This window comes from Prionailurus bengalensis, chromosome E1, assembly GCF_016509475.1.
Source record: "Prionailurus bengalensis isolate Pbe53 chromosome E1, Fcat_Pben_1.1_paternal_pri, whole genome shotgun sequence".
Lineage (NCBI taxonomy): Eukaryota > Metazoa > Chordata > Mammalia > Carnivora > Felidae > Prionailurus > Prionailurus bengalensis.
Genome location: NC_057347.1, coordinates 52,646,206 through 52,669,337, shown reverse-complemented (window position 1 = coordinate 52,669,337; position 23,132 = coordinate 52,646,206). Strand labels below are relative to the sequence as shown.

At 53.2% G+C, this 23,132-nt stretch overlaps 1 long non-coding RNA gene across 1 annotated transcript in view; it reads left to right on the top strand.

Annotated features, from left to right (window-relative positions):
- LOC122485836 overlaps positions 1 to 22,060 on the top strand; it is a 163,197-nt gene extending 141,137 nt beyond the window's left edge. Inside the window, exon 3 of the long non-coding RNA XR_006297965.1 lies at positions 15,559 to 22,060. This is a non-coding gene — a long non-coding RNA (uncharacterized LOC122485836). The remainder of the gene's footprint in view (positions 1 to 15,558) is intronic.
- Positions 22,061 to 23,132: the final 1,072 nt, after the last annotated feature.

Here is a 23,132-nt window from a genome sequence, read left to right as displayed (position 1 = left end):
ATGTAGGCAGGAAAGGCAGGCCGAGTGTGCGGGCAGGGGAGGGGAGGGCGGGTTGCAGTGTTGAATAAGGCAGGGCTCCTCACTGAGGAGGGGACCTCTGAGCACAGGCTCGAAGGAGCTGGCCGCGTGAACACTTTGGGAAGAGCTTCTACAGAGGGAAGAGGGACATTGAGACCGAGGCCCCCGCCCACCTGGTGTCTTTGAGGACAGGGGCACCGGTGGGGTTTGAAGGAGGCCCTGGCCAGCGAGAGCCTGGGGGGCATCAGCCTTTCCCACTGAGGAAACTGGGAGCCACATGTGTGGAAACGGAGAGGAGCAGAGCAGCTGAGGGGTGACGGCACGATCGGTCGGGCTATCGGGGTGCCTATCCCTGTCCCGCCCAATCACATACGTGTGACAACGGGATGACATTTAAGGTGGGGATGAGCTGAGAAGCTCCGAGGCCATTTCTCAGGAGCTGTGATTGCCCCGTTTAGGCTAGCCTCTTGCCCTGGGGTGGTGGCTCCCTGCGAGGGTCAGTCTCCTCTCCTCCCTGCCTTCGAAGCCATCGGGCATCAGACCGGTAGGCTGCGGGCTCGGCTCAAAGGGAAAGAGGAAACAGAGGGAATGGGGGAAGAATTCTGGGAGGAGAGAGGCCAGATGCCCCCGTTTTTCCCGTCCAGTAGTGGAAGGACAGGAGAGGGAGCAGGCTGCCCTCAGGGGACACCCAAGAGGCTGATCCCAGCCATCCCTGTGGTCTCCCTGCCGCCCTTCAGAGGGGGCTCTGCCTGGTGCCCTGCAGCACCTGTGTCTTCCTCACCTCTTCCTCCTGCCGTCAGAGGGAGCCTGACGGTGACGGGGCTGTCCTCACTCCCCGTGTGTCTTTCCTGTCCTGCGGTCAGAGTGACCGCCCGGCTGGGGCAGGCTCTTTGTGCCCCAGAGCTCACCCCTCAAACAGTCTGTCTCTTAGAATGCTCCCGTGGGGACCTGAAAACCTGACACCCAGGGAGGACCTGCTCTTTCCTCGGGTCCAACCGTCACGCGTGTGTGGTGGGGACAGAGAGGTGGCTAGGACGCGGACTTCTGCCGTAACCGTAATTGAGAGTGAAAAGCCGGGGCTCTGGGAGAAAGAACGAAACAAGCCCCAGTTCCGAGCGCCAGTGGGGATGACCTCAGCCGGGGGACGGGAGCCGTCCAGAGGACTCGCGGATGGAACTTCCCCTCGGGGTCCAAATGTGAGTCACCGTGGCTCGCGTCTGTGCAGCGGGCTCCGTCCCCGGGCCTCCCACTTTTCACCCTGGGACATCATGGTCACTGCTCAGGCCTGATGACTCACTTGGTGTCCCTGAGCCAGCCACGGCGGGGTGGAGCCTCTCTCTCCTGGCATCTGCACCCTCCGTGCTGTGGACGCAGCTTGGCCGGCCACGTCCTCGGACAGTATGTGCGAGACGTGTGTGGCAGACACAGCCCCTCACGCCGCACGGGGTTGAGCCACAGCTGCCAAAGCCGATTTCAGAATTCAGTCTGGAAAGGCCGGGGGGCTCCGGGCCGCAAAGAGCACGGCAGCCTCGCTCTCTGAGCCCCGGAGTGAGTTGCACTCCGACACCTGAGAGGTGGGGGACACACGCCCGCCCGCCCCAAGGGAGCACCCTGTCACCCCATCTAGACGAGCGGAGTTCACCCAAAAGGCCAGTGGCTGGCGGGGTGTCAGATTTCCCACCACACCCGGCACTCAGCCTCTCCTCTCATCTTCCCCCCTTGGTTTTCATCTTCTAATGATAGAAAGAGTGTCATCTTTTCTCAACCTGTCAGTCTCACACCTGCCGGGAGCCCCTGGCGGTGAGGCGCCCAGTGCTGTCCAATCTGATGTCATCTGTGTTTACCGTCTGTTTTAGAAACCAGGTAGCGGGAGGGACTTTCTGAGGATTAAAAAAAAAAAAAAAGTAAATCCCCAGACTATTTCAGTGAGGTGTTTGGTTTGTTTGTTTGTTTGTTTGTTTGTTTGTTTTTTTGCCTCCTGTTTTTTTCATTTTCATAATTTTCATTTTTTCCCCTCTTTCTCTTTTTAATTAAAAAAAATTATAGGAAATACCATGCAAGGGTGGGGAAGGAAGGGGCACCTGAAGAGGGGTCCACCTTCCCCCAGGTGAGGTTGATTTGGTGTATCTCCAGAAAACAGAGAAAGGTGGCCCTGCCAGGCCAGTCCTGCCTCCCACCTGACGCAGGGCATAGAGAGTATGTTGACAGTCATGGGACTCAGTTTACCACCCACAGCCTCTGTCCTTCCTGAGGGTGATGGAGCTAACTTATGGCCTCACAGTTTTGTCCTTTGGCTCATCATCTAGAACTTTCCACTTCTGGTCATGCTTGTGTGCAAATGGAGGGGTGGGCAGGTAGGAGAGCGCTCTTTAGGGTAAAGGTCAAAGGTGACAGACACCTGACCCACTGTCAGGCCTGGGTGACCACCTGTCAAGTACCCCTCTCTCAGACATCTCTCCAGACTCCTTGGGTCCGGGGTTACTGTCCCTACTGAGGGAGTGGGGAGGGATGGGGAGGGGCAGAGGCTGGGGCACGGGGACACTGTTTGGCCTAGACCTTGAGGGTCCACTTCACAGGGCCCAGCTGATGCGGAGAAGAGGTGGTCGAAGGTATAGGCACGGATGCCACTTGGCCCAGGTGTGAGAACTTGTGTGAAAGGGTCGGCCTCCGGGTGACTCAGTCTGCTAGCAAACTATAAAAGGGAAGTGACTCACTGTCAACCCTGAGCAAGAACTCCTAAGGCCAGGCCGCCAGCACCTGTCTGGGACGTGGTTAGTTATTAACGCTGCCAGTAAGAGTGTCATGGGAACCGGACGCTGGCCTAGATTGCTGGAGGTGGCTGGGCTTTTTCACAGCCTGCACACCTTCCACTCCCTTCTTACGGCTGCCCTCCGGCTTGAACCCAAAGGCAGAAGAGCCCATGGAGCTCTTTGTTGCACAGGGTCTCCCAAGGGGCCTTGAGGAGGACACAAAGTCCCACACGGGATGAGGAAGGGGACAAAGCAGTGGTTTGGTAAGGGGCAACCTTGGCTGGAAGGTTAAGTCCACAGAGCCAGCCTGAACCCGGGAATTCCAGAAGGAGTGGGCTGTGGATAGGGCTGGCCCTGCCCTGCCCTGCCCTCCCCGCCCTACAGGTGCTGCCCAAAGGGTTCTGGTTCTGGGACCTCGATCAGCTCTGCCGTGAATGCCTTGGGGCGGTATGGGCTGGTCTTTCCAGCGGCCCTGGGAAAGGAACCCTGCCTCCTCCCACGGAGGGCCAACCCGAGGATCATTAACTCCTGCCCTACTGACCTGTGGCCCCAGAAGAGGGTAGTGTTGTTCTTGCTCTGCTCTTCTCTGAAGTCACCCAGCCACTTCCTGGGGCCGCTTGAGACAGCTTGGTGAACTCGAGGGCCCGGCTCTGACGACCTCTACGGGGCAGGTTGGCAAGGCTGTAGCTTGAGAGCTGAGCCCGGCACTCGGGTCAGCTCTGCGTGCCCTCGGTCTTTCCCCGTGCCCGGAGAGGTACACACGGGCTGCTTCTGCTCCCAGATCCCAAAAGGCGTGCTCCACCGCTGTCGCAAGGGTGGCCCGGCCTGGACAGGGGTCATGCCTGCCTCTGCCGGTCCACCTCCTGCTGTGAAGCAGGAGGAGGAAAGTTGATTGAACAGGAAGAGGTGGGAGTTTTAGGGAGTCACGCTCCCCAGGGTCCAGAAAAGAAGCCCAGCACCGAGAGAAGGAGGTGCCATCATCTGATCTTTGTGGTCTCCTGTGTAAAACCCCAAAGTACTCGTGGGCAGAACATAGGTGGTGGGGATGCCATTTGCGAGCCTGGGCTGCAGAAGGAGCACTGGGCTGGTGACCGGGACATGTACTCCCTGGGTGGCCCTGAGCAAGTCCTCGAAGCGCTCAGGCGGTTTCCCCATCTGTAAAGTGGGAATAATAACAACACCTGTCCTGCTTACTTGACAGGGTTTGTGTGAGGCCAGCTGAGATCACCGAGCACGTGACAGGCTTTGGGAGTGGTTAAGGGCCACCCAGATCGGGGCCGAGGCACTGTGGTTCTTATGGTGATTAGCAGTCAAGCAGGGCCTGAGGTCTGGGCTCCCCTGGGAGGGTGGCTTTACGGGCACCCACCTGCGGCTTAAGAGCTTTTTGGGCCTCCCACAGCTGATAAATCACACCGGTAGGTGTTTTTAGTCTGGGCTGCTGCTGCAGAAAATGCTTCTCTGCCTTCTCTCCCTTCCTCAGTGGGCCAAGGAGGAGCAAATACAGATCCCAGGACCTTATCTCTTAGGCTTTCCCCAGGAACCCACCACCTGCCCCTATACTGACTCTGGTTGTCCCAAGTCTCTTTCTCAGTCCACGTAATCACTGAGGTTCAGATTGAGGTGTCTCTGGCCATGTGATTTGCCCTGGTATGTCACTGGCTTGCCATGAGGGAAGAGACAGGCACACGGGAGTGTCCGATCGGTATCTCATAAGGCGGTTCACCAAGGAGGTGCTCGACAGATAGTCGTTGAATATACAGATCATCTAATTCTTAGTTTAATTTGCTCCAGAATGTCCCACACTTTCATTGAAAGGAGGAATGTTGAGATTTAAGGGGGCCTGTCTGGTGAGGCAGTAAACATCTATCGAGTGCCTTTTCCTTGCCCAGCACTGTGCTAAGTGGATTGGGTACAACTCCTCGGCTCTTGTAAAGCCGTACTCTCCCTGGCCACCCAAATCGATCTCCTCTGCAGACCAGGATCTCCTCGGAGTCTTTCCAGGCGGGTGTTCTCTGCTGGGAACGCTGACGTGGTGCAGAACCTCTCTCTCGAGGCTGCCCTGCCCGCCATCGGCAACTCCAGCTGCCAGGAAGTTCGTTCATTTAAGGAGACTCTGTCTGCCTCTGGGTCCTTCCAGGCGGGATTGACGTCTGGGACCTGGAGGACTCCAAGAAGGCCTTGCGGAGTTGCCGAGACCCAAAGAAAAGGCTGTCTGCAGCGCATCCACGAGCGTCCTGCAGAAGCCACGGCCACCCACAACCTCACATTGTGACTGTGTTTGTAAATAGGGTCTCTGCAGATGTGATTAGTTAAGGACCCAGTGACAAGTCCTCAGAGGAGAGAGAGGGAACAGCGAGACGCAGAGAAGAAGGGGATCTCAAGATGGAAACAGAGACTGGAGTGAAGCATCCACAGGTCGTGGACTGCTGACAGCCAGCAGCAGCTGGGAGACCAGCCTGGAACGGGTTCTGCCTCCCGGCCTCTGGAAGGAACCAGCCTTGCCGACACCTTAATTTCGGACTTCTGTCCTCCTCAACTATGAGAAGAGAAGTGTCTGTCGTTTCATGCCACCAGATCGTGATCATTTGTTACGGCAGACCCCGCATGGCACGTGAGGCAGACATAAACACGCTCTGTGATGGGTTAGGGGAACAGGCTTGAGGTGAGGAGTCCAGGGGACCAGGCTACCTGTCAGGAGGGTCTGCAGGCTCGTGGGTCTGTAGCTGGAGGGGCCGTAATGCAGGCTGAAATGTGTGTGGAGCAGAGCCATTCTGCCAGGAGACGGTTTTCAGAGCCCAGAAAGGTACCGACCTTGGATTCTGACTCTCTCTGCCAAATTGTGACTTACATGATGCCAGAGGCAGTTACAAGATGCTTACCATTAGAAAATTTTATAAAAGGGGGCACCTGAATGGCTCAGTCAGTTAAGCGTACGACTCTTGGTTTCGGCTCAGGTTGTGATCTCGTGGTTCATGAGATCGACCCCGCGTCGGGCTCTATGCTGATGGCACGGAGCTTGCTTGGGGTTCTCTCTCTCTCCCTCTCTCTCTGCCCCTCCCCTGCTCTCTCTGTCTCTCACTCTCTCAAAATAAATAAATAAACTTTTAAAAAGGTTTAAAAAAAGAAAATTGTATAAAAGGCAAGGAAAATATTCAGGATCCATACTCGATTATGTCAGTGCTCTCTTTTTAAGGAATAGCATCACGGTGTTTTTATGGTCATATGGTATGCCATAGGACTGTGGCATAGCTATTTTGGAACCCTTCTTTGATGTTTCCAGCGGTGTTTTCTTCTGTGCCGAAAGGCTCTGAAGAACATCCTGGTAAGAACTTGATTCATGTCCATTGTACTTTCCGGGGGCTGCTGTAACAAATCACCAGGAACTTGGTGGTTTAAAACACGAATGTATTGTCTTATGTTTCGGTGGCCAGAAGTCTGAAATCTTATGAGTCTCATGGGGCTCAAAGCAGGTTGTGGACAGGGTCTCTTCCTTCTGGAGGCTCCAAGGAAGAGTCCTTCCTGGTCTCTTGCAGCTTCTGGCTGCAAGAGGCTGGCACATTCCTTGGCTTGTGGCCACATCACACCAATCTCTACCTCTATGGTCAACGTCCATTCTCTCTGTAGTCAGATCTCCATCTGCCTCCCTCTGATAAGGACCTTTGTGAAGGCATTTAGGGCCCATCTGGATAATCCAGGATCATCTCTCCATTTCAAGACCCTTGACGTAATCCCACCTGCCAAGTCCCTTTTGCCATAGAAGGTAACATTTATGGGTTCCAGGGATTAGAACGTGACTCTCATTCTTCTGGGGGAAGGGAATGTTGTTATAGAGCCTATCCCTAAGTCCATGACTGCTTCCTCATAGTAAATTCCTGTAAGTGGGAATACAGGGCACAAGGGTCATACTGATGCTGCGTGAAGTGTTTGGAGAAGGCACTCCGTGTCGAGTAGATTGACTGGCGTGGTTTGCTGCTGTCCCTTTAAGAGCCCTTCTTAGCCCTCCTCGGAGTCCAATCCGATAGGGAGGCTGTGGACTGAAATCCCCATTACAGGAATCATTTAGAGTCAGCCTCTGGGAAGCTCGGGGCTAATGAGATAATTCCCATTAGGAGAGGAAGGAAGTGAAGGTGGCCTGACATCCTTTCTGTCTCTAATTTATATGATTCACTGAAACCTCCCCCTCTTCCCCCATGGGGCCCCCCTCCTCCGGCTGCCCCTTTGAATTCTGGTTCCGCTGTCCACCCTCATTCTGCCAGCCGGGGCTCTGGTCTCCAGCAAGTCCCAGCATGCCGAGGAACCTTGGGAAGGTTGCCTTCCGCCCAGATGAGGCCTTCAGGCTCTTTCTTCCGCAGCTCTGCCAGAGAATCTGTTCTTCGCCTCTTTCTTCCCTTTTCCCAGAGCCTCACCCAGTTCCCCTCTCCCCCCATCCCTGCCCAACCGGTGACCCACCGACCGGTGTCTGCAGGACCCAAGAAAGGGAGAAGAGCTTTCAACAGAGCACAGGCGGGCCCCAGGGTGCCCAGAGGTACCGAAGTGGCCAAAATTTTGTTTGCCTCCCCCTCCTGTCCCCCTCCCCCCACACCATACTTTTAGAGGTTTAGAAGGGAGGGAGAACGAGAGAGAGAGAGAGAGAGAGAGAGAGAGAGAGAGAGAGAGAGATCTCTTCCTGTTTTGTTCCACTGCCTACACTTTTGGTCAAAGTTGTCTCTGTAAACATGAAAATCCAGTTTGGGTCTTTAATAGGCAAAGTGTGAAGTAGCCCAAGGTCCAGGGTGTTTGAGGTTCAGATCCAACCCTGGGAACCCATCTGGGGGCTGCAGAGCACAGAGAGGAAGACCCCATCTCATCGCGGGCATCGTTGCTGCTGTCAGAGTTCATTTTGTGACACTCGCTTGCTTTTCTGGGACCTGCTGCTGGGGACAGTTCCAGCCTCCCCTCCCCCAAGCCCGGGAAGGGTCCCTGGCGCCCAGGGGGAGGTGTGGCTCCTTCTTGCCCATCCCCCGTTTATTCTTTTCCTCCCTCTCATCCTCCCTGAGGGAGGCCATATGGTGGAGTGTTCCGAGTCAGGGCCAAGGGCCAGAGCCGCGCTGGCCCCGGGGACAGTCCAGCGGTCCTGATGTGCCGTGTGGGTGGCCTGTCCTGTGAACTTGCTGCCTGACCTCCCCCGGCCTCTGAGAGCCCAGCTGCAGCCTTGGTTAACAGCCTGGCCCCGCAGTGACGGGAGGGTGCCGAGGCCCTGCTCCCCCACCCCCCACCACCCTGTCACCTTGGCATCCGTGCCACATGCCGTGCAGGCGGGGCTGGGGCTGGGCCGGGCAGACCATTCAGAGTCCCCAGAGGCCCCTTTCTGTTGGGTTGGCCTAAGCTGGCTCTTCAGGCTGTAGTGTCTCTAATGGGGGGGGCAGGGTGGGGGGGTAGAACACGCGGCCAAGGGTTTGAGGAGGAGTCAGGGACTCCAAGTTAGGAGGAGGAGAGAAGCAAGGGCAGGACCCAGGAACTGGAGGTGGGCAGAGGACGTCCGTCTGTCCATCCTTCCTTCTGTCCATGTGCTTCCAGGTTAAACAGCGTCAAACCTAGAGGCCTGATTTACGTCAACTGGGTTGGAATCCAGGTCGCAGCCCTGTCCTGTCCTGTCCTGTCCTGTCAGTGGCTGGGCCATCCTCTTCTTGGTGGGGGGGGGGGGCGTGGGGGGACGGCTCCAGGAGGAGGGGTGCTGGAGGGAGCATGGAAGGCGTCGAGGTAACGGTTAATCTAAATGCTACAGACAGCTTTATTGATTTAACAAAAAGAGTACCAAGGATGAGTCTGGAGTTTTTATACACCTCTTAGGTCTGGTCTACACCAGGAAGATAATCGAGGCAGTGACTTACAGTTCCTCCTTCCCGAATTTTTTAGTAGAGATCGAGATAGATACAATTACAGGGACAGATTCACTTGTTGAGTCTTTCACTCCGTCCTCACAACATGGATCCTTCTCTTCTTCCCGTTTAACACCTGGGTTGGAGAGAACTGAGGTAACTGGCCCAAGATCCGGGACTCGAACCTCGCTTTGACTCCATTTCAACAAGCTGAGGTGTCCTCCGTGACATGTGCTGCCTGACGTCTTTTCCTGTTGGTAGGAGTGACTGTCCGTGCCTCACGTCCCTCCCGCACTCGTCGGGTAACTAGCCTCTGTTTCTGGTGATTCACGTGTTCGGTCATTCATACATTCATTCACTCATTCGTGTGCCTCTTCAGGGTCAGACACTAAGGGTCCTCTGAGCACCGAGAAGGAAAACGTGGTTGCTGACGGATGCCTCCAGCTGACCGGTGACCGACCTGTGAGGTGCTGAGGAACATTCAGGGCCCTCGAAGCCCGCCAGCATGGGTCCTTGAGTGCACGGGCTCTTTTCTCTCCCATGTGGTTGACAGTCCTTGGTGTTCTAGATCCAGACAAGCCACAGGTCCCACAGTGTCCTCACTGCAGGCTGGCTACGGGCCCTCAAACATTTGGGTAGACAGTAGAGTCCAATAAGAGACTTTAGGGACCAAGCGAGGGGACCTATCCATTTATCCCTCCTGAGGAGAGAGGGTAGCACGCGCCCTCCTGTGGAACCCCATCCCTGGCATGATTCACAGAGGACAGAGGAGCTCCTGCAAGTTCTCCACATAGGTGTCCCTCTGTCCCCTTGGTCCTCATGGTTGCAGCAAAGCCGGACCCTCTCTGGCCCAGTCCCCTATTAGCTACTGTTAATGGGCCATCTGAAGAAAGAGAAGAGAAGGGCCTTGTGACTGGCCATTGGGTGGCCCCTGAGGGACGTGCTGCATGATAAGGAGAGGGCAGAGGGAGTGTGGGACCGGGGTCCGTATTATCTTTAAAGTCCATCTTCAGGAACAGTCTCCCGCGGATACACAAGGGATCCAAGTCGGCTGGTTCAGAAGGGTCTTTGATCCACCTAGAAGTTAATGCTTTTCCACGGAGAACCGCAAAGCAGCCCCACCCAGGGCAGCCGAGATAACAGGCTGGTGCAATCACAAACCACCAGTCTCTCGATAATGCCCAGTTTTATTGAGGTCTGGTTTTCACCCAATGGGAACACATCCGGCGAACATCAAAGGGAGCAGGCGTCACCTTGTGCAAAGAATCCCGAGCCCTCAGGTGTGTGTGCTGGGAAGAGTGCGTGTGGGGCTGTGTGTGCACAAGGCTGCCCGTTGGCAATTACCTTTGTATAGATCAGAGGCCACCAGCCCCAAGGGGCCTTGGCCAGCCGTGAGCACCGTCCCCTTATTCCAGCTGGTCCAGCTCCTCGGATGTCCCTGCAGGTGGGGATTTCACATCTTACATGTGTAAGGGACGCTCTGTGTCGTTTTGTACTTGAGTCTGCCTCGGAGGCAGTTGGTGTAAGGATTTTGAGGGTGCTCTGAGGAGACAGAGCCCGAAGGCATGTTATTTGGGATCTCAGGCTCGCTCTTTTGGAATCTTTTGGAGGTCTCTGCACTACAGGGAGCAAACCTCAGGGGCATATGTCTCACCCATAAGGGTGGAAGAACAAAGAGGAAGCGCACGGTCGCATCTCTGCAGGGGGAGGGTTGGTGCATGAATTGGTCGAGTGTGGCCCTGGGGGAGGGGCATTTCCCCCGCTACCCCCAGGCGGTGGTGCCCCTGGGCGTCGTGCACTGGCCTCCGGAGACAGGAGCAGAGAAACACCCCCATACAAACAGAACATCTGGAAGCTTTTTAAAGTTTATTTTTTAACACATTTGCAAGAGTCAGGACATTTGCACACGAGGTTTACAGGCTGGAGGGAACCAGGAGTTTCGTCAAGCGGGAGACACATTTTGACTCTGGAGAAGGCCAGTAGTGTAGGGAAAGGAATGGGGGAGCCCTGGGAATGGCCGGTGTCAGCAGCAAAGTCCTATATGCTTTGGGCTAATTGGTAGCACAGGAACTTGTTAAGAGGCCCTCGGAGCAGAAAAGGGACCCGAGTCCTTCGCCTCTTCGGCACCCCTGGTAGAGAGCGGCTGGATTTCTTCTACTTTGTTCCGATCAGCTGCATTACGTGGTCAGGACAGAAATCAGGTCGTCTGGGAAAGAATGGGAACGTGCTGGCAGACTCCATCCCGTTGAACCTTAGCTTCTGAGAGCCTCGCTAGGTGGGGAGGGGGGCTTTTTCTGTGACCTCTTCATCTTTCCATCTAGGCTAGCCACTGGGGGGCTGACGTAGGCAGGGGACAGAAAGGCCCACTCATCCAGGTGCGTCTGTGAAGGGATGCCTAAGAAGGTCAGAGCCCTGTGAGCTGCTCTCTCGCCCTGCACTCTTTTGCCCCACCCCCTCCCTCCCTCTCTCTCTCTTTCTCTCTCTCTGTCTCCTCTCCTCTGCTCTTCACCTCCTCCTCTTCCTCTTCTTCCTCCTTTTTTCTCCACCCCCCACTTCCCCTAGTGACATCCTGGCCTTAATGGTTTGGGCCAAGGGAAACAAGGAAGAGCTTGGCTCAGCATTTCAGCAGGGTAGGCAGGGAGTGAAATAATGGAGGAAAAAGACAGTCCCAGCAGGACAGACAATTTACACATGACTTCATCTTTCTTTTCGAGGAGCCAGAGCATCAACCTGTTCGGCCCTCCCTTTCTCCATTGCTGGTTTCTCATTTAATTCTTTCCTTCCTTTCTGCTCCAACCCAGTGTGGAGCCCCGGCCAAGCTGATTTTCAGGGCTCCGTTAAATAGATGGGAAATCTCTCCTTGCTCCGGGGGCATCCTTGTGGGAGGATTGTGGTTTCAGTGCCTGGGGAGTTTACCCAATTGGAAGGAGAATTAATGCTCCCCGTTTCTGAATAGGCCCCACTGCCAATCCCACTGTCTTTATTAAGACAGTTCTTTTCGTCGAATGAGCTCATGTTTCTAGCTCGTGGGAGCTGGTTCATTGTGTGCTGTTTATTAGGGGAGGAAACTGAGGCTTTGTGTGGTTATTCATGGGAGACACTGAAAGGTGTCCACCCAGTTCTGATGGGAAATGAGGTGACACAGGGAATAGGAATTTCTATTCCACCCCATCTAGTCACCCCCATCTGGCGACTAGGATGCCGGTTCCCAGGTCCACAGCAAGCCGTGCTTATTGTAGCTTCTTGTGTGCTTCCCATAGTCAGGATTCAGGTGTGTCCCCTTCCCCAGCTCGGAGAGGTGTCTCCTCCGGGCCCACTGGCCTTCTGCAACGTGCAGTGCTTCTCGGCATTGGCCGCACACTGGGATCACCCAGAGAGCTTTAACTACTTCCTGATCCTGCCCTAGTAGGTTCTGATTTCTCCAGGTTGGGGCCAAGGTCCAGCCACTGGAATATCGAAAAGCATCCCAGGTGATTCTAATGTGCAGCCAAGGTCAAGAATGAACCACCCCTGAGAGGCAGCCTTTCTCAACTGGGAGAGATTTTGATGACCCCCCCCCTCCCTTCCCTTTCTTACCATGCCCAAGACAGTTTTGATGACCACACGGGGAAGAGGGTGCTGTTGGCATCTAGTGGGTAGAGGCCAAGGGTGCTGCTAACCATCTTACAAGCTGCAGAACAGCCCCCTGTGGTTTTGATTCAGTAAGTCTGGGGCAGGGCCTGAGAATTTGCATTTCTAACAAGTTACCCGGGTGCTTGCTGAAGCTGCCGGTCCAAGGTTACACTTGGAGAGTCACTACTCTAGACTGACTCTGAATCCTGTTTTTCTAGATCTGTGACAATACCGCCTCCATCGTGGTTACTAGAAAACTCTAAATTGGCAATGACTTACTAAGACAGAAGAGCATTCTCTCCCACATAACAGAAATCTAGAGAAAGGCTACAGCTGTTTTTCAGTTGACGGAACTGAGGCTTTCAGAGATTAAGCCACCAGCCCGAGTGACAGTCACAAACGGTATAATTTGAGAGCCTGCTTAAATCCCGGACTGCTTCTTGCCTCAGTTGCTCTCAGAGACCCGACCTTTCCCTTCTGAGCCTGCAGGGTGTCTGGTAGACGATTCTGAGCCAAATTTGGGACCCCATCCCTTCTGACCAGCTGCATTCCGTTGTCACCTGTATCCCTAACGCAATACCCTCTTCTCTGGATCCGCCGGGAGACAGGGGCATGGTAGGCCCAATTGACAACATTAGTTTCCTGCGGCTGCTGTAAAGTTACCACAAGCGCAGTGGCTTGAAACAACACAAATGTATTCTCGTACATTCTGGAGGCCCACTTCACCGGGCTAACCTCAAAGTACCCACAGGCCTGGTTTGTTCTGGAAGGGCTAGGGAAGAATCCTCTGTGTTCTGAGCCCTTCCTGAATCACTGCAGGCTCCTGCTTTCATTTTCATATTTCATTCCCCCTGCCTCCCTCTTATAAGGACACCTGTGGTGACACGTGGGGCCTACCCGGGTCTTCCAGAATCACCTCTGTATGTCAGATCTCTTCTGCCACAGAGGGGAACATTCACAGGTTGCCCAGATTGGGGCATGGGTGTCTTTGGGGGCTGATATTCCGCCAACCACAGGGGCTATCTTGCTCTTGCCCCCATCCTCCCATTCTTCCTTCCTTGGCCCCAGTTTTTCCTCCATCAGCTGTTCCCCACACAGACTCTCCGTACATTTAACTTCTGTCCCGGGAGTTTTCAAAAAGGCCAGAGACTGGTTCTGAAGGGCTACACGGTGTGTCGGAGGTTTGTCTGATCAGCTCCCAGCGGCCTTGGCAACGGGCACGAAAACATTCACGTGGAGAAAGGATTGGGGGAAGGGGATCCTGCCCTGGACGTGGCAGTGCGACTTCACCTGGGCGTGATGCACGCCGAAGAAGCATAAACAGGAGATACAGTTGTCGCGTAGCAAGCTTCGCAAAACCGTCTGGTTTGTGGGTAATCTCTCAAATCTCTAGCTGCCTGCTAATCCCTGAGCCCCCTGTTTGTTGCCTTTCTCTAGGCTAACGGAGGCGTGTCTTTGGCCAAATACAAATGCCACTACCCGGAGCAGAGTTATGTGGGGAGGGAGGACGGGGGTGTGCTTCTCTGTGGGGCTGGTTCTTCCCTAACCTTACTTTCCTTCCCTGCAGTGATCCCCTCATCGCCCCCCCCCCCCATCCCAACCGCCACCCCCACCCACCCCCCGCCCGCCTTGGCTGGGTCTGCCTGCTGGGATGAGTCTGGGGTGTTGTATGTTTTACTCTTTATTTTATTTTGCAAATGCCTCCCAACATTCCCCTCTGTGTTTAATGTCCCTCTGCCAAGTGCATGAGGTTGCCCGGCAACAAGAAGGAAGTCCCAGTGTGATTCACCCGCTGTTGCCAATTAATTTGCTAGCTGTGTGCGTCTCCCTGGGGAAAAGGCTCCTCCTGGCCCTCCGTGAGCCTGTGCAGAGGGCTGCTGCCCGGGAGGGGGGAAGGAGACCAGAGAAAAGTTAGCACAACCTTGGGGCCGTTCGGGGGTGTTTTCGGGTCCAAATGAAAGAGTGTCTGGAGAGCCCAGGCCACACCTGGGTGAGACTTACGGTTTCCTCTTGGCCGCCAATCAGAGAGCCTCCTGGAGTGCCAGAGCGCCTCTGCGTAGGCACATTGGCTGGCTTTCTGCGGGTAGGTGGCTCTCACACGCACACTCGCCCTTTGCGGTTCTCCTGCAGAGCAATGTCCTCTGAGTTCTCTGCTCAGTGCCTCCCAGCCCGCGGGGACCTCCTCCCGTCTCTGACAGTTAGCACCTTGTCTCTGGGGATCACGGCAGCTGCACACATCCCTGCCTGGGGTGTAGCCAAGCCCGCAAGAAGGAGAACACCCCTTCGTAAGGTGCACGGGGCTAAGCTGTGACGTCCGTAGGTCCTCAGAGGGGCGGAAGGGGGCCTGTTGGCCCCCGGAATCCCCAGCGTGCGTCCCTCGAGCTTGGTCCGTGTCCCCTCTCTCCCGAGGCCTGTGAGGGCCGGTTTGCCTGTGTGCTTCAGCTGGCCCGGTCCGGGACTTGGGTTCCCCGTACGGATTTGCATGGATTTGCAGTTGTCCAAGTTGTTCCGTGTGAGTTGACGGTGATTGCTGCTGTCGTGAGGGAGGCCTGGGCTATCTGTGCCTGTGAGTAGGCCCCTGGCTTGCCTTGCTGGGCCTCGTCAGTTTTAAAATGGGGAAGTCCCCCGGGGGCATTTGGTGGCACTAGCTATATTTCTCCGAAAAGGGAGCCACAGGGGGTGGCGGGAAGTGACAGAGGTGTGCAGAGCCCAAACCCGTCTTCGTTCATCTGCAGTCAGCATTAGGAAAGAGAATGTGTTAAGCTGTGTCTTTCCCTTTCCTCTAAGGAGCCCCATCTGCCCTGGATCATTTCCTCATTAGTTGTCAAGGGATTTGTGAGAATAGACAGAAGTCTCGGCTAAGGTGAACATTGGGATAGGGACCAGGCCCTTGTCATCCTGTACTGAGAACACCGGCACCCCCTGCGCCTCAGTTTTCCCAGCTATAAAGTGGGTGACCTAACACCCCATGCTTCTTACACCATGTCTCACAGACTTCACAGTGAAATGCTGAAAAAGGGAATTTTCTACTTGCTCTGGGCTGGCTGTATTCGGTGTGTTTTGGTTTGTTTTTTTAAGTCAGCTGTGGGTATCGCGGTGAGGTCTGTGTGGAGGGTTCCCCGTGATAATTCCGCGTAGGAGTTCCTTGAGTGGTATAAATACGCCTTTCTTTTTTTTCTGTCTTAGCTCGAATAGCGCGGTTAGCACTGGAGGTTCTGTTCACCGGCTAGAACATTGTGGACTAAAGACAGGAAAGTCAAGCTCACTGCTGAAAGAGCAGAAGCCAGACTCTAACTCTGATGCTGTGTTTCGGTCCACAGGCCTGGAAAGGAGGGGCGGCTAAGGGCTGCTCTTCCTTGCCCACACGTCCCGCCAGGAAGCCGGGCGGGGCTGGCGTGTGCCGCCAGGATCCCCGGGAAGGACCCGGCTAAGATGGGACCATCTCCTAAGAGGCAAGCGCTCTGGATCTGATTAAGACTTCCTCTTCTGGAGAATGAAGAACGTTCTAGATTGGAGAGGACATTGGAGGAGAAAGTAAAGACTCGTGCACTGAGGAGTAGTCTGTGTCTGGACCCGCGTGAGCCGGACGTGACCTGCATATAGCTGGCGAGACACCATCGTCACAGACCTCGTCCTTCCTTCTTGTGGGAGACATTCCCTGTACCGTCGCCCGGTCTTAAGACTCCGCCCCCCACTCCGCGCCCCAACCCCCGGGAACCACAGGGCTTTCTACCGCACCCTTTGTCTTGCCCCCCGGCTCCCCCGTCTTCTGTGCCTTTGGACGCAGTCATTCTTGTTTGCTCCATTATCCTCCAGCCGGATACAGAGTGAATAGTTAACTACACTTAGGTCAAATGGGATTTTAATTTTCGTTCCTGTTCCTTCTAAAGCGGCCGGTGTTTGCGTTGCTCTGTGAGCAACATTGGAATAGCACGTCCTCTCCCTTATTTGGGATCTGGCCCCCTGGGGTTCCAGAGCGAGGCAGGTGAGTGCTGAAGTTCTTCAGGGCTCTCCAGTGTCAGGGACACCGGAGGGGCTCCTGCAGGGGAGCTGGCTCAGGACGGCTGGCGTCCTCCGTGTCCAGCTTCTTTCGTTCAGATCACATGCAGGTGTATGTCTGGAAGAGTGAAAAAGACGATTTGTTCATCCCAGCTGCCTTCTGCCTTTTTTAAACTGTATTTTTGACATATAACTGACATACTGTTATGCTTGTTTCCCACCTGTCTTCTGTTGAGGCAGATGCACCGCCCGCTATGAAGACCCCCTCCCCCCCCCCCCCACCTCGCAGGTGGCAGTTGGGACCCATGCCAGAACATGGTGCTTCCTTACAGACAATCTGGCTGCCAGAGCTGGTGTGTTTATTGAGGATCCTCGTCCCCCAGAATGCCGATGACACTCCTGACGGCAGGTTGGGCCCCGTGAAACACGAGTCAAATATTCTGTCACCACCGTGCGCGTGGCTGAAAGCACTTCTAGATTCGATCTTGTCTGCGTTGCAGAGCCAACGATGTCTGCACGTCCTGCTTCCCCAAAAAATGGATGGCTCATTTCTGTAGAAAGAATTAAAGCTGTACATATCCACCTTCTCTATGTTGTAGGTGATGGGTTTCTGTGACCGTTTAGTGACTTTGGTGTCTTCTAAGGGGAACAACGGGGACCTTCTTGGCATCTCAGATTCACCACAAAATGAGGGAGGGGACCCTCTTGAGGAAATTTCATGCTGTTGAAATGTGAAGCTTGTCTGTGGGCTTTGCCTTCCTTCCTTGACATGCACACAGACTCCTCGTCCTGGTTAGATTCCTTCAGGTTTCAAGGAACAGAGATCCACTTACATCACTTCCGTGAATGAGGGTTTATTCCAAGTTGCATTGGAATGGAAGTAAGGTAGACAGGAAACAGTCTACCCAGCAGCTGCCTGGCAAGACGTGTCTAGAAGCCCAAAGTCATTCAAGATATCCATTCGCTACAGAGTTTCCAGGAAGAGCAGGAACTCTGACACCTTGGTCATTTTGACCTTCTGTTCAGCAGCAGGAATCACTGCTCCTGCTTCTCGCATTCGGAGCTGTTCCAGTTTGCCCAGGGCTGAGCAGTTTTCCGGGACACACGACTTTCAGCAATAAACCTGGGACAGCCCTGGGCAAACCAGAATAACCGTCACCCTAGTGGGTGACTTGATGACACTGCCTTTGCTGCTGCTTTACCTGCTGTAGCGAGCCGATGCTCTCGATTAGTCTGGCCAGCTGCCATTCGGAACCCTTGTGTCTGACCACGTCATTGACCACCGGGTAGGCTACAGATGGATGCCATTGGATCAAGCACCAATCTTGACCAAATCTGGTGTTTCCAGGGTGGTGGGGTTCCATGATACTGAACAAAAACCTGGGTGTCATGAACCAGTCAAGACCACATGCTTCAGAAGAAGTGCTGTGGGTAGTGGATATGGCAGCCATTCAAAGTATCAGGGATTCCTCTCCAATACAGTCCTACTTAAAAAGATGAACCTAACCTTTCATATTAAGAACAAAGCAAATCAGTAGGAAACAAAAACAGCTACCGGGAACAGGAGAAAACAGACTACGATGTGTGCATGCGCATGCGTGTGAGATACACGCACATACCACATAGAATAAGCCAAGAAGAAAATTATGCATCTTTGCAAGATGGAGGCTAAGAGCTAATAATCATTGGGATGGATGGGGCACCTGGGTGGCTCAGTCGGTTGAGCATCCGACTTCGGCTCTGGTCACAATCTTGCTCGTGGGTTCAAGCCTTGCGTCAGGCTCTGTGCTGATGGCTCAGAGCCTGGAGCCTGCTTCAGATTCTGTGTCTCCCTCTCCCTCTCCCTCTGCTCCCCCTTTACTCACACTCTGTCTCTCTCTCTCTCAAAATAAATAAACATTAAAAAAATTTTTTTTAATGATTGGGATGGCATTGTCTGGAGAGCAAAGGAGTTGGCTGGAGGACTTCCTGAAATTCCTTTGAACTCTAGGATTCTTTGAAATCTCAAGGGTATGTAAGTTGGACCCAAGTGTGTACTTTCTCTCCAAAGTCTCCTAGATAACCTTTGAGTTCAACTCCAATCATGTTGAATGGGACCTCCCAGCTCACTCTTACCTTTCCAGACACTGACTTTATCTGGGATAAAGGAGCGGAACTTGGTGGTGGTCGTGGGCGGTAGAGGACGGGAAGGTTGTGTCTGCCCAGTTTTCAGTGTTCATGACAAGTAAGAACAATCTGAAGGTAAATTACAGGTTCTTTTCAGGCTAGGCAGATCCAGGCTTTCGGGATTGCATGCCATTCTGAAGTTGTTGCTTCTTGTCAAGGGATCAGGCCTCCATCTTTGCTGTTGAAAGATGGGCACGAGTGTCTGCGGTACTGGAACACGAGCCTTCGGCTAATCCCGCGCCTCTTGCACGCTGTGGCCACAGGGAGGTCTTCGCCTACTGAGGTAGAATGAGCACGCAAAAGTCTAGGAACCAGTCTCTCATTACGCCTGTGTAAAAACTGAGATTCCCCCGTGCACCTGAGTCTTTGCCCTTGTTCAGACTCTCTCCGCCTTCACCGCCCTTGAAGGAACACTAGCCCAGCTCCTTGGGCGCTGTTTTTCTTTTTAAAAAGACGAACTCATTTCAGACATTTCCTTCATTTATGTCCCACGTACAGTCTTTGGTTCCAGAAGTCTCGCTGTTGTGCCAAAGGCAACAATCTCCTCTTTCTCTCTCTCCTTATCTTCTCATTCACATAGAAACACAGAACCCCAGAGCTCAAAGTGGTCTGTAGCATCACCTTTATCTAGATTTACCTCTGACTGATGCAGGAATCCCCTTTCCAACATCAGACGAGGGACCGTCCAGGCCTGGGGGAGGCAGCCATTTTGGCAGAGTGGGAGAGAATGGTGAGAGAGGGGTGGCTGGTATTCAGCTTGGTGGAGAAGTGGTAGGATTTTGAAGGGCAATTCATAGACTGTCAAGAGACCCTGAATGTCAAGTTCTTAATGAGATTTCCAGGCAGATGCTTCTTGCCCTCTCCCTGACGCACATCAGTCTCTCACTTCTGGATCTCGCGTGTCTTCTGCTGATAAAAACCACAGAGTGGGGAGACCAGGAAACCTGAGTTTTCATCTCAGAGAGCCCCTCACCTTCAATCCTTCCCTGTAAAATGGAGGGGTCGGGCCATGTGATCCCCAAAGCCTCTTCTGTCTCTGACATCCACAGGCCGTCCTATTTAATAGAGTCCATGACTTGAAGATTTGCTGGGGTTTTTTGGCTCAATATGAGAAGAGTAAATCAGATGTTGCCCGAGGTACAGTGTAAAGCCATTTCATCCACATCCTGAACCAATTCATCTTGCTGCAACTCGTTATGAACAGAACCTCAAATTAGCACTCCAGTCCCAAGATTTTGTTCAGGCTTCCCTGTGAAATTTTTCCCGTGGCACTGAATCTTGACCCACAGGGACTTTTGATCATCTACAAAGGGAAACCCTGGTGGTGATGGAGAGATAGGAGCTTCTAATCGTGAAGTAAGGCCCTCTGCTCGGGAATACGCTTTAAAGGGCATCACACTGACCTTGGGAATGGCCCTTGACCTTGGACAAGACCCTTCATGCCAGGCTGGTGGAAAGCAGGGCTGGTTCCCCCTACCTCTGCTTCAGAGTGAGACCTTCTTTGCCCAGGCTATATCTGTACTCTCGTCCTTCAGCGTTAGATCCGTTTCTGTGGGTCTCACTTTTCTCCTCCACCAAATGGGAGAAGGAAGTTGGTGATCGTCTCGGGTCCCTCCCATGTGTCAAGTTCGAAGCCTCCTCTGACCCAGCTGATGCCTGCCTTTCCTCTGCCAAGTAGCTCCTCTCCCTTGATCCTCGGCTGCACAAGCCAAAAACCAGGGCTGTCCTGGGAAGTCCATTACCAAAGAATACTTCAAAGCTGTTTGCACTGGTTGTCAGTTGCACTAAACTTGAGTTTGTTGAGGCAGAAGATAAATAGACATACAGACTGATGGCAGGCACGGGGAAGGGGGAACTACTATTTGCCCGGGTGACAAGGAGCAGGGGGGAGACCTGCCTGCAGTTTTGACCAATAAATAAAAACTGGGCGCTCTGTGTGGCTACAACTGGAGGGGATTTATTAGTTTGCTTAGTGAAAAGCAAATATTAAGTCTTAAGTTGACCCGTCCTGGGACCTGCCTTTTGGCTCTTGTATGCCGTCCGGCACCGATCACCATGTACTTTGGGTTATCGAGTTCTGTCAAAGGGTGGGGTTTTTTTGTTTTTTTTTGTTTTTTTTTTTTTGTTTTTTGGTTTTTTTTATTGTTTTCCATCTCCTCCTTTTCTCCGTCCTTTGCCTACCTTCCTCCCTGTTACTGTAACCTCAGGTCTGGGTTTTAAAGGCATGGGGATAGCAGGGTGTGGAAGATGCATCGTCCTGGTCATGAAGCTGTCTATATTCAGGGCTCCCACCGGCCTAGGGACTGCCCAGTCCCCGGAACGGAGGCTCAGGGGGGAAGGGGTTGTGAGCCCACCAGGTGGTCCTTGTGGGGCCCCTCCATCCTCGGCCCTGAGCATAATTATGGGCAATAGGAAAGGCTACGCATTCATACGTGACTGTTCATGCTGAACAGTGATTTCAGCCAGATGCACTGAAAGACGAACCACCAAAAGTAGCACTGTGAGTGCTAATTGGGGTCTGACCAAGGTTTCTCACGATCCGTGGAGCAAAACGTCCAGACCAGAGGGGCTGGACAGACACCTGATCTCTCCAGTTTCCAAGTATGAGCTGCAATGAAGCTCAACAACATGAAAGATTCTTTACCCTTTGCCTCAAGCGTCCTCAGTGCGAGCCAGTCTGTTCTAAGTCACTGCAGTCTGTGGCTTCTCGGGCCTCATGGGTGCTGCTCGCTGATACCTACCACGGTGGGCACAGTCCACCAGGGCACAGGGCTGCATGTCAGACCCTCAGGGCCCTGGCCACTCTGGCAACTGTCCACAGAGGATGCACCTTAAGGGCCAGTTCAGGATATAATGGTTCACTGCCACTACTCCTGTAGCCAAGAGTTGGGAACGTTCTGGAATGGCTTAATTAAGAAAGTTCCTTTCACATTCCAGTGGTGATTTTTGATTGAACTCGGCACGATTTTTAACCCTCTGGCAATTCTTCCTGGATGAGTCTATTTTTAAAAAGGTCGATGTTGGGTACCCAGGCTGCTGAAGTCCTACTGATCCTTCAAGGCTCAACTCAAAGGCTCCCTTCTCTGGGAAGCCTCCCTGAATTCCTTCTTCCCTGTCAACCAGGCACATGTCCTTTTAAAGCAGCTGGCATTGGACGGGTACTCGAGAGATGCTGATCTCTCCTTCCTGGACCCCGGCACTTTTCATATGTCTTTTACTGAGCTTACGCTCAACTTACTTTAACTATTCCTTCTTCCTTTTAACTATCTCCTTCTCTCCCCCGTCCCGACCCTTGTAAGAGCAGGACCTGGGTCACTCCTTATACATTGAAACTTATCCCTGAGATGCCCCCTCATGTTAATGATCACATGGCAGGCACTGTGGTTGACATTTAATCCTCAGAAAACAGAACCACATGGATCAATCGCTTGGACCAATTCTTACATGTGAGGGTTCAGATCAAAATTGAGGTCATTAAGGGGCCTCGAGTTCAGAGCTCTTCAGTTGCTGCACGATGGCTTGAACATGGCAGATGTACAAGAAGTCTGTCGAGTTGAGTTTTCCTACTCATGACCCGTCACTGTGTCGCCCACCAAACTGCCAGTTTCTTGTTTGCCCACTATTCATCAATAAAGTGTTTCCTTTTTCTGAACAGTGGAGGAAATGTGCTTGTTGCGTGATGGGTTGTTTTCCCTGTAGAAACTTTTCTTGAAATAGAATGTGTCTGTTTTTTGCTGATTATCTGAGAGGTAGGTTCATTTTTAAAGTAGGAAAGAGAAATTGAGACTCAAAGTTCTGGGGCACCTGGGTGGCTCAATGGGTTAAGCATCCGACTTTGGCTCAGGTCATGATCTCACAGTTGATGAGTTCGAGCCCCGTGTCGGGCTCTGTGCTAACAGCTCAGAGCCTGGAGCCTGCTTCAGATGCTATGTCTCCCTCGCTCTCTGCCCCTCCCCCCCCCCATGCTCTGTCTCTCTGTCTCCCAAAATGAATAAACATTAAAAAAAATAATAAAGGAAAAAAAAAGAAACTCAAAGTTTAGGTCAAAATTTCTGAAGAATTTCACAGCGTCTAATAGGAGAAACACACACACTAAAGGAAACACACACACACACACACACACACACACACACACACACATGAGATGCTCCCTGCCTTCAGGATCTTACAGTCTTAATCTCATTTGCCAGATGAACTCTTCGTTAGGGTTCCTGAATGGATGGATAATGCTGCCTGTCCTTTACCCTAATGCAAACATTTCCACCAAGTCATGGGCAAAAAAGTTGGCTAATGGTGATTAGATCCCCTGCTACAGGGGATGGGCCTGGGTTCAAGGGCTTATCACCTGGGGACAGAAGGCAAAGATGGAAGAATTGTCACTCAAAAGCAAGCAGGCCCCAGGGAGAGAGGCTGTGTTCCCATTTGCTCTCTGACTACCCCCTTTCAAGGGCAAGAGCATAGGAAGGAAAAGAGAGGGGCAGAGATCTATGTCGGAGGTTCACTTTCTTTGGGAAGAGGGGAAGAACTCAAAGCCCACCCCCTCTTCTCACTTCGTACAAACAAGTAAAATTAGAGTTTGGGGCACAGTGGATGCCATCTGTGGGCTGCGGTCACCAGCACCGATGTTAGATATGTGAGAGATGATAAGACGTTCAGCGGAGAAAAATCAGGCAGTTCAGGAAATAACATGTTCAGTGTTCTACCGTGCTTTACAATTTTAAAGCTGCTC